The sequence below is a fragment of the Cygnus atratus genome, chromosome 12, assembly GCF_013377495.2.
Source record: "Cygnus atratus isolate AKBS03 ecotype Queensland, Australia chromosome 12, CAtr_DNAZoo_HiC_assembly, whole genome shotgun sequence".
NCBI classification, from domain to species: domain Eukaryota; kingdom Metazoa; phylum Chordata; class Aves; order Anseriformes; family Anatidae; genus Cygnus; species Cygnus atratus.
This window is the reverse complement of record NC_066373.1, coordinates 4,909,516-4,921,746: the sequence shown is the minus strand read 5'-3', so window position 1 is coordinate 4,921,746 and position 12,231 is coordinate 4,909,516.

Here is a 12,231-nt window from a genome sequence, read left to right as displayed (position 1 = left end):
GGGTTTGGCTTTCAACCCAAACTAGTGTGGTGGCTTTGAAGCAAGTCCAAAGAGCACAAAGCAGCAGCACTACCTTGTTCCAGGGGCAATTTTCTCACGTTCTCATTAAAAACCTGCAGTTGTACTACCTTCCTGTTGCTTCCCCTGCTGCTCACAGCTACGTGTGGAGTTCTGGAAGACCAAACACAGAGCTGAATCTCACAGAGCACCGGTTACTTCCAGTTTCCCAACTGGGTGTGTACGAGATCACTACTCAGAGGCCTAAAATCCTGATAATTCATCGCAGATTTGCTTGAGGGAAGTGTAGGCAGCCTGACAGCTGGTGATTTGAAGAGCTGCCTCATCTATTTTTACCAGGTAAGAGCTTGGTGTGTCACGTTCGTGTGGTTCTTTTACAAAAGGGCAATTCTAGGCCATCTCCAGACCCTGAGGGCCTGAGGCTCTTGGCCTAGTGCTGGCTGTGGGACCTCGTGGGCAGATGTGGTAGATGGTGGCACCAGAGTGGGTGTGGAGCATCTGGGGTGCCCTCAGGGCAGATTCCTGTGGTCTGTGGGCATCCTGATCTGAGGGCAGCTGCGTGTCCCCAGAGCCCACCGGGCTTTGAGTAGGCCTTCACCCCACACTGGGGGCACTGGGCACAGAAAGTCTCTCTGTTATTCTTCGTCCCACATGTTTTCCAAAGTGCATCAAGCCTCCTCAGGTTGAGGTAGAAGTCCTCTTGGAAATTTAGTGTGAAGGTGTTGAAGTGAGCAGGAAAACCCTTGTTGGCAGATCTGTGTGGGGCCTGAGCTCTTTGCTAGAAATCCCTAAATGCAGTAAGGGAATAATAAGGGTATGGAATGGTAACGGTGAGATTAAAAGGCCAGTGCGGAGGCCAGCTCAGCCTGTGACTGCTGTCTACTGAGCAACAGCCAGAGCCGGGCCTGTTTATCTGTGGGATTGCTGCTCCCCGATGGCCGGGAGCATGAGTAAACCCGTGTCTTGTACACAAGGACTTCTAATCTGGAAAAGAGCTCCTTGAAACTTTCTATACATCTCAAAGCAATTAGGCCATAGAGCTACTACCGTTCTCACGCTAAAGGCAATGCTGACCTCTCCCAGCCTCTGTGAAGCCAGCCAGATGTATCCATTAGAACGGATCAGTCAACTCCATGGCTCTCTTGAATTTTTAATGCTTTTTGCCAACTAAATATAGTACAAGCTTCAAAATACTTGTTTTAAGTGAATGTTAACATCCATTTTTTTTTCCATTCTCTTTTCTATTGACTGGGGAATATCATAAGTAAATATTTGAGATGAGCCATTTTTATTCAAAACAGATCTTGGAATATCCTTTTTGCCAGTAATATTAAAAATGTGGGTGTTTTTCCTGCTCGCTTCGTACCTGATTTTGTTTTTTAGGTGATCTCACTTTAATGCTTTTCACCTGCCAGGTGGAACAAATACTGTAATGTATCTGTACTTATAAAATAGGCCCTATCAGATATTAAATATATATGTACACAAATCTCACCGTGACCCAGTGGTCATGAAAGAACTCTGTCAATATAGCACTGCCAATGTAAATATGTGTCCTTCTTCTACGAATCTTTGCAAAGATAAAACAAAGGTCTGTATATCAGAATATAGCTCATAGCTCCTTTTCACTTCATTACTAGCATTGACTTGGTCTGAACACCTAAATTGATGAGTTTGCTTCACAGATCTAGCAGTTGATATAGTAACCAGCTTCTTGGTAATTCTTGTTCCAGCTGGGCTATAATATCAAAGCATTAATCCTTTAATTGTAACACAGCATACATTTTGAAGTTGAACTGTTGACTGTAGATAAATGTTAAAATCTTAGCAGTCTCTCCCACCCAAAAGCTCCCATTCTTACATATGCTTTTACTATAAAACCAATATTTTTGTATTAAAGTATGTGAAGTTCTTGCGGGGAGGGGGACAGCAAAGAAAAGTTTGCTTTGAATGAGGGGTTGATTTTCTCGCTTTAATAGAAGTGTTGCTAGCATCTTTGGTATGCAGTATATCATATTTAAAATACAAAAACCTTGGCTTTGGGATAGTTTTATTTCCATGTTTTACCAATTATGATGACATTAAGGATAACTAATGTTACTGACTCATTTGCCAGGTGCTTTGAGACCTTGGAGCTAGGTTTTGTTATTTATTGCTGCACTAAGAGTCAGCGTTGCACTGTTTTGTGAACCTTGGAGGCTGTATGAACACATTTATCAGGAATGCTTTGAATTTGGGATTAAGCATCATAATACTAGAAAGCTGCAAGTTCCAGTTCATTGTTGTTTACTTACAAGAGAGAAGAAACATTGCAAAACAAGTCCACTTACTGGGATTTCATGTGGTTCTCTGATCTCCCACGCGGTGCTTTCTCCATCCCCACTGGATGGGACAGACAGTGCTGGGGCTGGCCGAATATCCCCAAGCCCACACACCCGGAGCTGTGCAAGGCAATGACAACTGGGCAGAGCACAGCAGAGCTGTGCCTGGATGGCAATGAGTGCCAGCACTGTGGAAAATTGCTTTCTTATGGATTTTGAGGGGTATAAACCCTCTGATGTTTAACCAGGAGGTGGGGTGTCTGCTAGGTAGTGGTAATGGAGCAGACCTGCCATCTCTCTGGTGGCCTGCTGTTGTGATGTCTGGTAAAAGCATCGGCACTTGCTGGCCTTGCCCCCGTGTGGGGACCATCCCGCCACTGTCCCTGCACTGGTGGCAGGGTCCCCAGCACCCCCAGATGTTGCGTGGTGGGACCAGGGGCTGGCGGGGTTCCTGCGGCATCGCCCCCACGCACTGGCTGCACCCTCAGCTCCTCCTGAAATAAATAAATAAAAAGCCCCAAAACGGGAAGAGGAAAAAAAAAAAAAAAAAGGAAAAAAAAAGTTGCACTTGAGGTTAGCGCTGCTCTCCACCGCAAAGCCGATGACATCAATGTTGCCATGGTGACAAAATCTTCACTTAGGTATGGTGAGCGCCCTGAGCTTGCGGCTGCCAAGGAAACCCGCCCGAGCGCCAGGCAGCCCCGCGCTTCAGCACGCGGCCTGGGGCCTTCCTCCACCTCCTCCTCCTCCTCCCTGTCCTCCTCTTGGCCAGGCACCCTCTGCGCTGCCCCGTGCTCCCCAGCCTCCTGCCAGCACCCTGTCCTCGTGGAAGTTACTTGGGAAAATCTTCCATCATTTGTCCCTGCCGCTGTCCCGGCAGCTCTGGGGCTTCCTGAGGATGAGGAGCGATCGCTGCCACCAGCAGATGAGTGGGGACACAGCAGGTCCGCACCTGGCCATCACCAGGATTCACGTCCTGTCCACTTTGAGTGGCGATGGACTCCAAGGTCTTCAAGGAGGCTCAGAGCTGCTGGCCTCCGCCTGCTCATGAGTGAAGCTGCTTCGTTTTGGGGGGGTTGTTGTTTTTCTAGCGCTGGGCTCACATGCTGTGGGAAGCCTGCCCCCACCCGCACCTTTTTTTCCCCTTTTTGTCAGTGGAAGTGAGAAACTTCCTAAAGCTTGGTTATTGCCTCGTAATGCACTGCTTGCAGCCAAGAGCAGTCATTAGTCACCAGAGTGAACCCACGGGCTGAAGAGAAGTGGCTGAAGCGAGGAGAGGGGTTTGGCTCTGCACAAAGCCTCGACGCCAGCTCAGTCCTCAGCTGAAGCCCTGCTGTGGCCTGGGCAGTGCTCCCCCTGCTCCCAGGGGCTTTGCCAAACCTGTCCCCAAAGACCAATCCAGCACCAAAGGTGGTTGTTCGGAGGGTGCTGATGGGGCCCGTCCCGCTGTGCCTTCACCCCCAGTGAACAAGCGTAACCCAGAGCCCACTAAGGCTATGGAGGAGGTTCTTTTTTAGTGTCTTTTAAGGCAGGTCCAAGTGGATATTAAGCATTCAGGGATTTTTGTTTGTTTTTGTTTTTTAAGTGGATTTTAAGCACAGGCTTAAAAGCTCAGATGATTTCCCAGGGCAAAAGATGCCCCCGCATCGCTTCCAACGCGGCAGGAGGCAGCCCCGCACGACCCCGATGGAAAAGCTCCGTTTGCCTGGTGACACAGCAAGGTGCTCCTCTGGCTTTTGTTTTAGTAGATGGGGTTCTGGACCTCGGACAAGCTGTTGTTATTTCAGAGAAGAAAAAAAAAAAAAAGACAGATCAGTTCTTTTTCTTTTTTTTTTTCTTTTCTTTTTCTTTTTCTTTTTTTTTTTTTTTTTCTTCTCTCAAAGAGCAACATCTGCTGGCATGTGAGAAACTGCTGGCTTTCAGGCTTCAGGGTCTGCAATTAATCAGGCTCCGAGCCGCGCTGCTGCCGACAGCGCAGCCGAATTGAGCTGGGGGGTTGAGAGGGAAGGAAAGGAAAAGCTCGGCACAGCAAGCCCAACTGGGTGAGATCCTGCATGGCACGGGGAGGTAAACCCGACTGTGGGCTCACAGAATGAATGACAAAGGTGAGCATCAGCTTAAAGCCAGCTTTATTTTTTGGTGGAAGAAGGACACGATTTACTCAGAGGCAGATCCAGGATAAGCCAACCCTCTGCTAGAAATCCAAAATGTGTTTTAGAAGAAATATTCAACAGTTTTGCAGTGAAATTGTTCACTTGTATAGCTGTGATAGGAACTAGGGGGATTAACAGACAGCAAATCTCTGGAGAAAACAAAGATTTTTTTTTTAGGCTTGAATTTTTTTTAGACTAATTATTGATATCCTTTCAAAATAATTATGAATTTTACACAGGACCAGATCTCCACTGCACGGTTTCTGGTCACAAGAGATGAGTGTAGCCAAGGGGAAGTGACTCATGGCTGCCTGTGGTTGAAATTAATGAGATTTTTATCTGGAAATATTCCTGTTAGTGCCTTTTCTTTGTAGTCCGAGTCAGGACAATAGCATGGAAATCATCTTTGAGGAAAACGGTGACCTCACTGCGATCGCTGCAGTAACTGGAGGCTCAGCGGCGATAAGCACCGGAACAGCTGAGTTATGGATTTTGAGGCCAGAAAACCCCATTCTGAACAGCCAGGCTGGCACGCTGCAGAAAGCAGCTTGGTTTTGCTCTCTGATTCCTGCGACAACCCCACAAGTGGTATTTAGCAGGGAGGGAGAAAGGAGAACACGAGGAGAAAGGAAATCAGCCGGGGGAAGTTGGGATGGGACGTTGTGCACATGGACTTATTTACTGCAGATGGGAAAGCGCTAACTGCAGGCCTGCCTGGCAAAGCAAACTGCTCCAAAACCAAAAGCCCTTCCTTGTCGTGCATCACCTTCTCTGCAAGGACGAGGTCTTGCAGGACAGCCTGTTTTAAACAGAAGTGGAGGAGAAATCCTTCCCCTGCCTGTGCTGGGGGCTGCCACCTTCCCGGAGAGAAACAGCAGAGAACATGCAGGCAGAAACCACATCTTTCTGGGCTGCTTCAGCTCCCAGCCAGCTTATTGATCAGGAGGAAATGTCGGTGTTTCGGGAGCTTCCCAAAAAGGCACGGGGAGGCTGCGCGGTGCCCGTGCGTCACCGGGGCTGTTTTTATCCGTGGATTTTCCGGCGCGTTGAGCAGCGCCGGGTCGCCCAGGAGGGACCCTGGCAGAATCTCCCCGCTGCGTGACTCATCCTCGCGCGTCGGGGGAGCGCGGGCTGGCTCCGGCACGCTGCACTTTTCAACTCTGATTCATGCCACCCCAGGAGAGTAAATAAGGCAACGCCGCACACGGCTCAGCTGCAAAGGTGTCAGGGCAAATGACACCACCAGCGAATAGTGTCACCTATAATGTTCCCAGCAATTTCCTAAATAGGGCAAAATGCCTCGCTGCACCTCTGCCAGGAATCCCGTCACAGCTTAGGATACCTTCAGTCCTGCATGTGCCAGGAGGGCTTTGCTGAACCAAAGGTGCTGGCCTGATCTCACTGAGCTTAGGAGCCCGTTTGCTAAAGCCTGAGGATGTTTATTAGCAGTCTGGGTTTGTCACTTCTCAGGCTCTATCTGCAGATCGCTTTGGAAGGGTGATTCAAAAAGTGAAGAGCCTCGTTTCTCTGGATGTCTCCCAAAAGCAGGGTAACCCAGGTCACTGCTGCAGAAGGCGTTACTTGATATTGATGCCTCTAGCACTGTAAAGACAAAAATCGGGAGCAGATTTTTTTAACAGGATCTAAACTAATTACATCTCTAAAATCGGTTGTTTGGGGAAAAACTCTTCAGCTGTCATCACTGGTACCTGAACGCTGGTGAGTCATCAAATTACATCCTTGGGTCTGGAAATGGATAGCTGGATAACCAGATGCCTAGTTGCCTGCTCAGCCAGTGAAGCAATTCAGCTAAAAAACCTCACGTATGGGTCAGATGATATCTTTACTCCAATTTTACCCCAGTCCTGGCTCGCACCTTTGACCAAGGAAGCCTGAAGGAAGCCAAGGAAGCCTCCTTGTGCTTCCAGACAGCTTCTGCCCTGGGTTAGCTCCTGTAGTGCCCATGCGCACAAGGCCCTGCAAACCCGGTGGTACAGCAGGAACAGCACTGCAGAAAACATGGAAAGGGGGAAGCCCTAAACGTCTCCTGGTAGCAGGGTGTGAATTTGTGCCCTTTGCTTAGGCTGATCTGTCGTTAAGGAGACCATGTAGATATCTGTCTATTCCTGGAGCAAATCAGCATTACAGGTGACTTCTGATTGCTGGTTGCTAATGAGAGAGCAAATTGTATTCAGGTTAGCCAAACAGAGGGGCAAAAGTTAGTGAATAAGGACTAAATGAGCTGGGTGCCTAATTGTCAGTGAATGTCAGTTCCTCTGGTCCTTTGCTCCCTTGGGCTTCAATCCCAGCCTTGTTCTCCAACCTGCAAGAGAGAAATATCCAGGGCAGCATAATTAGCGCATGCTCTTCCACATCTTATATGCTGTAATGTTGTCTTTCTTTCAAAATAAAACAAGAAAGACCCCCCCCCCCATGTGATTACATGTTCTGTTCTTCCCTTCAAGCTTGTCAACATGAAGCACAGAGATTGCCTAATCCATTTTTGTTATTTAATTACGTGACTGCGGCGCGCTGCTCTGGCTTCTGTCCATGCCCCGTCACAATTGGCACTGCATTCCTTCCCGGAGCCCAGGGACTCCAAAAACCTGTGGGGAAGCAAAGTGCCTCCCCACATCCCTGTCAGGTGCCGCCAGGGATTTGTGATTGCTGGAGTTAAGGAAGCGACTTGAACCCCAGAGCTGGCGGTGTGGGGAGCAGAGGGACTCAGCAGAGCCCTTGGAGAGGAAGCAGGTAGAGGCAGAGGCTTTCAGCGTCCATACCAGCCCCTGTGTGTCTGCTGGCCAGGTGAACGAGCTGGGATTTGCATGCTGGTGTCCCCCTTGTGCTCCCAGCCAGGGAGAGCCGGGGCGGTGGGGCTGGGTGCCCTTGTGGGTGCTGGCAGCTCCTCACAGAGCCTCACACACGTTCCCCAGTGGCTGGCAAATGCCTGCTGCTGCTGGGCGATAGCGGCAGCCTGTGTTTAGGGGCAGAAATCAGCCGCTTGGATCAAAATAGAAATCCTTCTGCTAAATGCTGTTCAGGGAATTGGCAGAGTGGGAAGGGCAAAGCAGCCAGCTGCATGGCTCAGTGGTGTGGATGAGTTAGCTGCGGTGATGTTGTATCACAGGTGAACTTACCATCTCAGCGTTAAGCCATGCTGTCTGCATTCCTGGTCTCTAAATCACTGAGTTATTTAGTTATTCTGTTATTCTGCTCCCTCACAGAGCCCGTGCCCTCTGTCATTGACGGTTTCCTCGTGTGTGGCCATCAGCAGTCCAACTGTGAGATGCCGGCAAGTAAATGAGAACAGGAGAACTCGGTCCCCGCTGGGTTAAACCATGAGGCACAGAGTGCTTTTCCTCCTCTCCTTTCCAAGGAAACAGGCTGCCATCAGGATGGTGAACGCACGTAAAAACAAGGTCTGCACGAGGTTGGTGTGAGTGCTGGGGATGGTCATTAGCAGGGGGATGGAGGAGTCACGGGGACCTAGAAAGAGCCCCGTGGATCAATGGCTTCACACAAATACTTTGTCCTTTACAGTTTTCCTCAGCCATTAGGCGAACACAGTGGAGGCACAGAGTGTTGTACTTTTCACTGACTCAGCCCCACTGCCTGTGTCTAAGTAGCTTTGCCTTTGGACTTAGCGTGGGCCTTGTGGGGCTCCTGCTGTGGTGGTGACTTCTTCCAGCAGCAGGGCCACAACTCTCCCATGGGAGAGCTCTAAAAGGAAGGGATTTCAGCTGGAATTTGGTGCTCATGTTTCTTAGGCTTTGGGCATCCCCTCCTAAATTTGTGGGGTGGTGAATGATGGAGATCCTCTTTCCCTCTGCTTTCATTTTGTTTCGTTTGTTTTGTTTGGGCCTTGTCACAGCATTTCTTGGGCCTAGGCCCAGCCCAGCACTTAGCAGCAGTAGCACAGGAATTGATTTCAGCAGAAGTAGACAATTCCCTAAATTATTAATGTTAATAGTGGACTAACCACAGGGCACAGGCAAAAATACACAGAAGGAAGAGCTGAAGGCAATCAAGAGGATGGCAGCTGGGACCATCGGGGTGATGAGAGCTGGGCCTGGCAAAAAGTGAGACGTCCGAGTTGACCGGGACCGAGACAGCACAAGCCAAGAAGGGTGCACGCCTTGGAGATGCTCCTGAATGATATGGTTTTCCACAGGTACAGGTGCTGTTATGTATTGGGTTTTATAACAAGCTTTTCACATGCAGAAATCCCTACACTGCCAAAGATGAGCTCGATGCATATCCCACAGGCCTGCTGGGGGGGTGGGATGCTTCTGTGGTGTCCCCGGTGCCCACAAGGCTGCCCAGGCCACACGAAGCTGCGCAGCTCGTTGCAGCCTGCCTAGCGTGTCCTAATTGTGTTTCTCAGAAGCCCTCAGTGTTTTCAGCTGATTTGCTTTGACATCAGCAGCCGGCAAGAAGTTCTCTGTGTCGGGGTGTGTGGGAGTGCTATGTGACACCTTAATCATGCTAAACAGGAACACACATTCAGATTTCCTCGGTGTTTCAAAGAAATGTGATTTCCTTTGTGCTGCAAAGAACGAGTTGACTTGATTGCGACTCACTGTGGAGATGGGCTGTGTTGCGTTTGAATTAGGGTGCAAGGATCTAATTCTGGGAGAAAAAGGGAGATAAAAGATCCTTGACTTTCTAGCTGCAACCATTGGGGTCAATTTTCTTGCTGGTATCTGGGGGTCGTTTTGATGATGGCTGTTTAACTGGGTCGGCCAATGTATTGAGAAATCAGATATTGTGCAAAAAAACAACACAAAACCAAACCTGTATGGAGTCAAAGTATAAGCAAATATCATACCAAATCCCAGCTTCTGAAACAGTTGTTAGTCATTTAGTGCAGGCATTAGAAACTCATTAAAAATCCAAAAGAGTGGTTAACTCGTTAACTTATTTCTCTTCCATGTACGGGTGATGACCATTCAAAACTCAAGCAGCGGTGGCTCAGTACAGATTTAGCTGAGCATTGCCTGGCCCAGATGAGATGAAATAAAGGCAGAGAAGATTCGCGAGAGCCCTGCCAGCGCAGAGCGGTGCGTGACGTATGGCGGGGCTGTATAGCTCGTGTGATTTGTGACACGCAGCCAGGCTGTTGGAAAAGCTGAATTTGCCGGTGTGCTCATCCTGCTGACAGTCTCATTCGCTCAGCCTTGCTCACACAGAGGCACATGACTGCTTGGATCGTCAGCATGAAAATGCCTTTCATTTTTTTGTGATTTGTGAGATAAAGTTAAAAACTCTGCATTTGGTAAAGTACTGTGCATAATAATAACAAAAGCTGTTTGACCTGATCAAATAATTTGAATGATTACGCTTGATTCAGACAATGGCTGTGTTCCTGCTAGCTGTGCCCAAAACGTCCTTCTGAAATGTGGTATTGTCCAGCAATCACTGCCATGGGGCAGTACCGGGTTCCACAGGGTTCATTGGCCACGTGATAGTCATTGCTGCAGTCCCTGCCCAGCCGTTTTAGTTTTCAGCATGGAATTAACAACTGCCTAGCCCTATTCACGCAGTGTGCAAGAAGTAGGTCAGTGGAGCCAGCAGGAAGGAGTTCAGCCCTCTCTACCAGTCCCTTACCGGAGCAGCTGCTTCAAAATAGCACCAGCCACGTTCCCCTTCCCGGCGTGACGTGACGGTGCCTTTTCCTTTCTAAGGAGACTGCTCTGGGACAGGGAATGTCCCCTTCCAAATGGTCTTTCTGTCACCTGCTGCTGCCTTATTTAAGCTCTCCAAGTTGCGTGCCTGGCTGCTGGCCTGTGTGGCAGGAGGTAGACCTGCGACGGCACATTTCTGTGCAGTTGCTAAATGCAAAGTGCTCGCGCTCCATCAGATAAAATGCATCTCCTTGCATCTTGGTATGGATCAAAGAGCAGTGCTGGTGTCAGGCCAGGGTCCATCGCTGCCCTGCCAGGCAGAGCAAGGCATTTGTCAGAGCTTGGGGACTGATGTTGTTTCAGAGCGGTGGTTAAGCATTCACATGAAATTACCTGTGTAAAAAAAAAATACAGTGCAGGGAGTGTTAGCTAAGCTCCGCTTAGATCACTGCAGATGTGTTATTTTGGGAGAGTATTCATACTGTGCACTCCTTATTCAGACAAACCGGCAATTGACGTAATTTTTTCCATAATGTTGCTTTTATTTGAAATCATATCTATACATCTTGTACAAATCAAACTAATAATAAGCATTTCCATGACAGATTCTACTTATGGATTAATTTTGGAATTTAGTTTACAGACATGATTTGACTTCAGTGGGATTTGCGTCCATAAAAGGACTGCCACAACAGGGGACAAATGCGAGAAAGTGGATTTTTGTCTATAATTCACCATATTTGTTTGTGGAACCCTTAACAATGTTCTAATCTTCCATCTGAAAACTGCCTTGTCACCTTTTGATTTACAGCTTTTTCCTTTGCCTTTACTCTGCACTACTTCGTTGGTATTTCTTACAAGGCAGGTATTGTCAAATCTCTTTCTTCAAACATATAATAACCACCTTTTGTAGTGAACAGGCGTATAAGTTACTCAGCTTATATGACAGAACAGAAAATAAAGAGTTGAGAATCTGGCAGAGATGCCAAAGAGTGATGTTATTATAACCTTACTGTGAAAGATTTGCCAACAGAAAGTTACATATCGGTGAGGTAACCAACGGCAATATTTGCAGGAGAAGGCTTTATTACACCAAATATTAAAAAACATCATTGTATGGTGTATTTACAGACAAATCACACCTCTCTTATCAAGACGTTCAACAGCCATCCCTATGCATAACAGACAGGATTTATAGCTTAAATAGACCACAGGCGTGGAAGGACATCATAGGGTTTATGCTTGTCAGTACTCCAGCCTTATTGTTGAGACCTTCTTGGGAATTTTCCCATGTTGCTTGTTTTTAAGTGGAAAATGTTGTTCCTGCGACATTGAAATCTTGCAGTTTCTCGGTTTTCCTTTAAGAAAATTACACCAGGATTAGAGTAGCTGTTTCAAGGCGGAGTGGTCCAAAGGAAACCAGATCACAGTACTTGTCTTTGACCAGTTTAAAACATCAGCCCATGCTTGCCTGTGCTGCCATCAGATGTATGGGCTTTATGTTCGGGCGCTTTGTCCCACCAGTTTCTGCAGCACGCTTTGCTTCCCAAGCCACTTGCAGTCATCTTCTGGGTGGAGCAACGCAACCCACGCTGTCCCCAGCAGACACAGGGGACCTTTGGCAACGTAGCTTGGGCATGGAGGTAAAAGGAGGCCTTGTAGGAAGAGCTGAAGGCTTCATTTTTAGGGGAAAAAAAGATTACAGAGTCAAGAGGCAGCTCAGAAAAGAGTACATGTAGCTGCCTCTTCATGTTGGGGTTATCCACTCGGTCGAGTACGGTCAAACAGAGCCCTCTGAAGCCTCGGGAGGAAGTGCTTTTCCCAAGGACAAGGCGGCGAGCACAGCACAGGCCCTAACACAGCAAAGCAGGGCGTTATCTCCGCAGCTCTGCGCTGGGTGCCTGAGTGCACCCCGAGCAGCCCCGTTACCTAGTGATGTGCGGGAGCGGGTGGCCCTTCCCGAACACCCCCTCCAGCACGCGGTCGATAATGAGCGACGTTATCATCAGCGCTTTCTGCTTGGTTTGCTGGCGCTTGTCAGCAGGCAGCTGACCTTGGATGGAGGCTTAGCATCAGCCTGGCTGAAGTGGGGGGGGGGGGGGGGGGCGCGAGGGG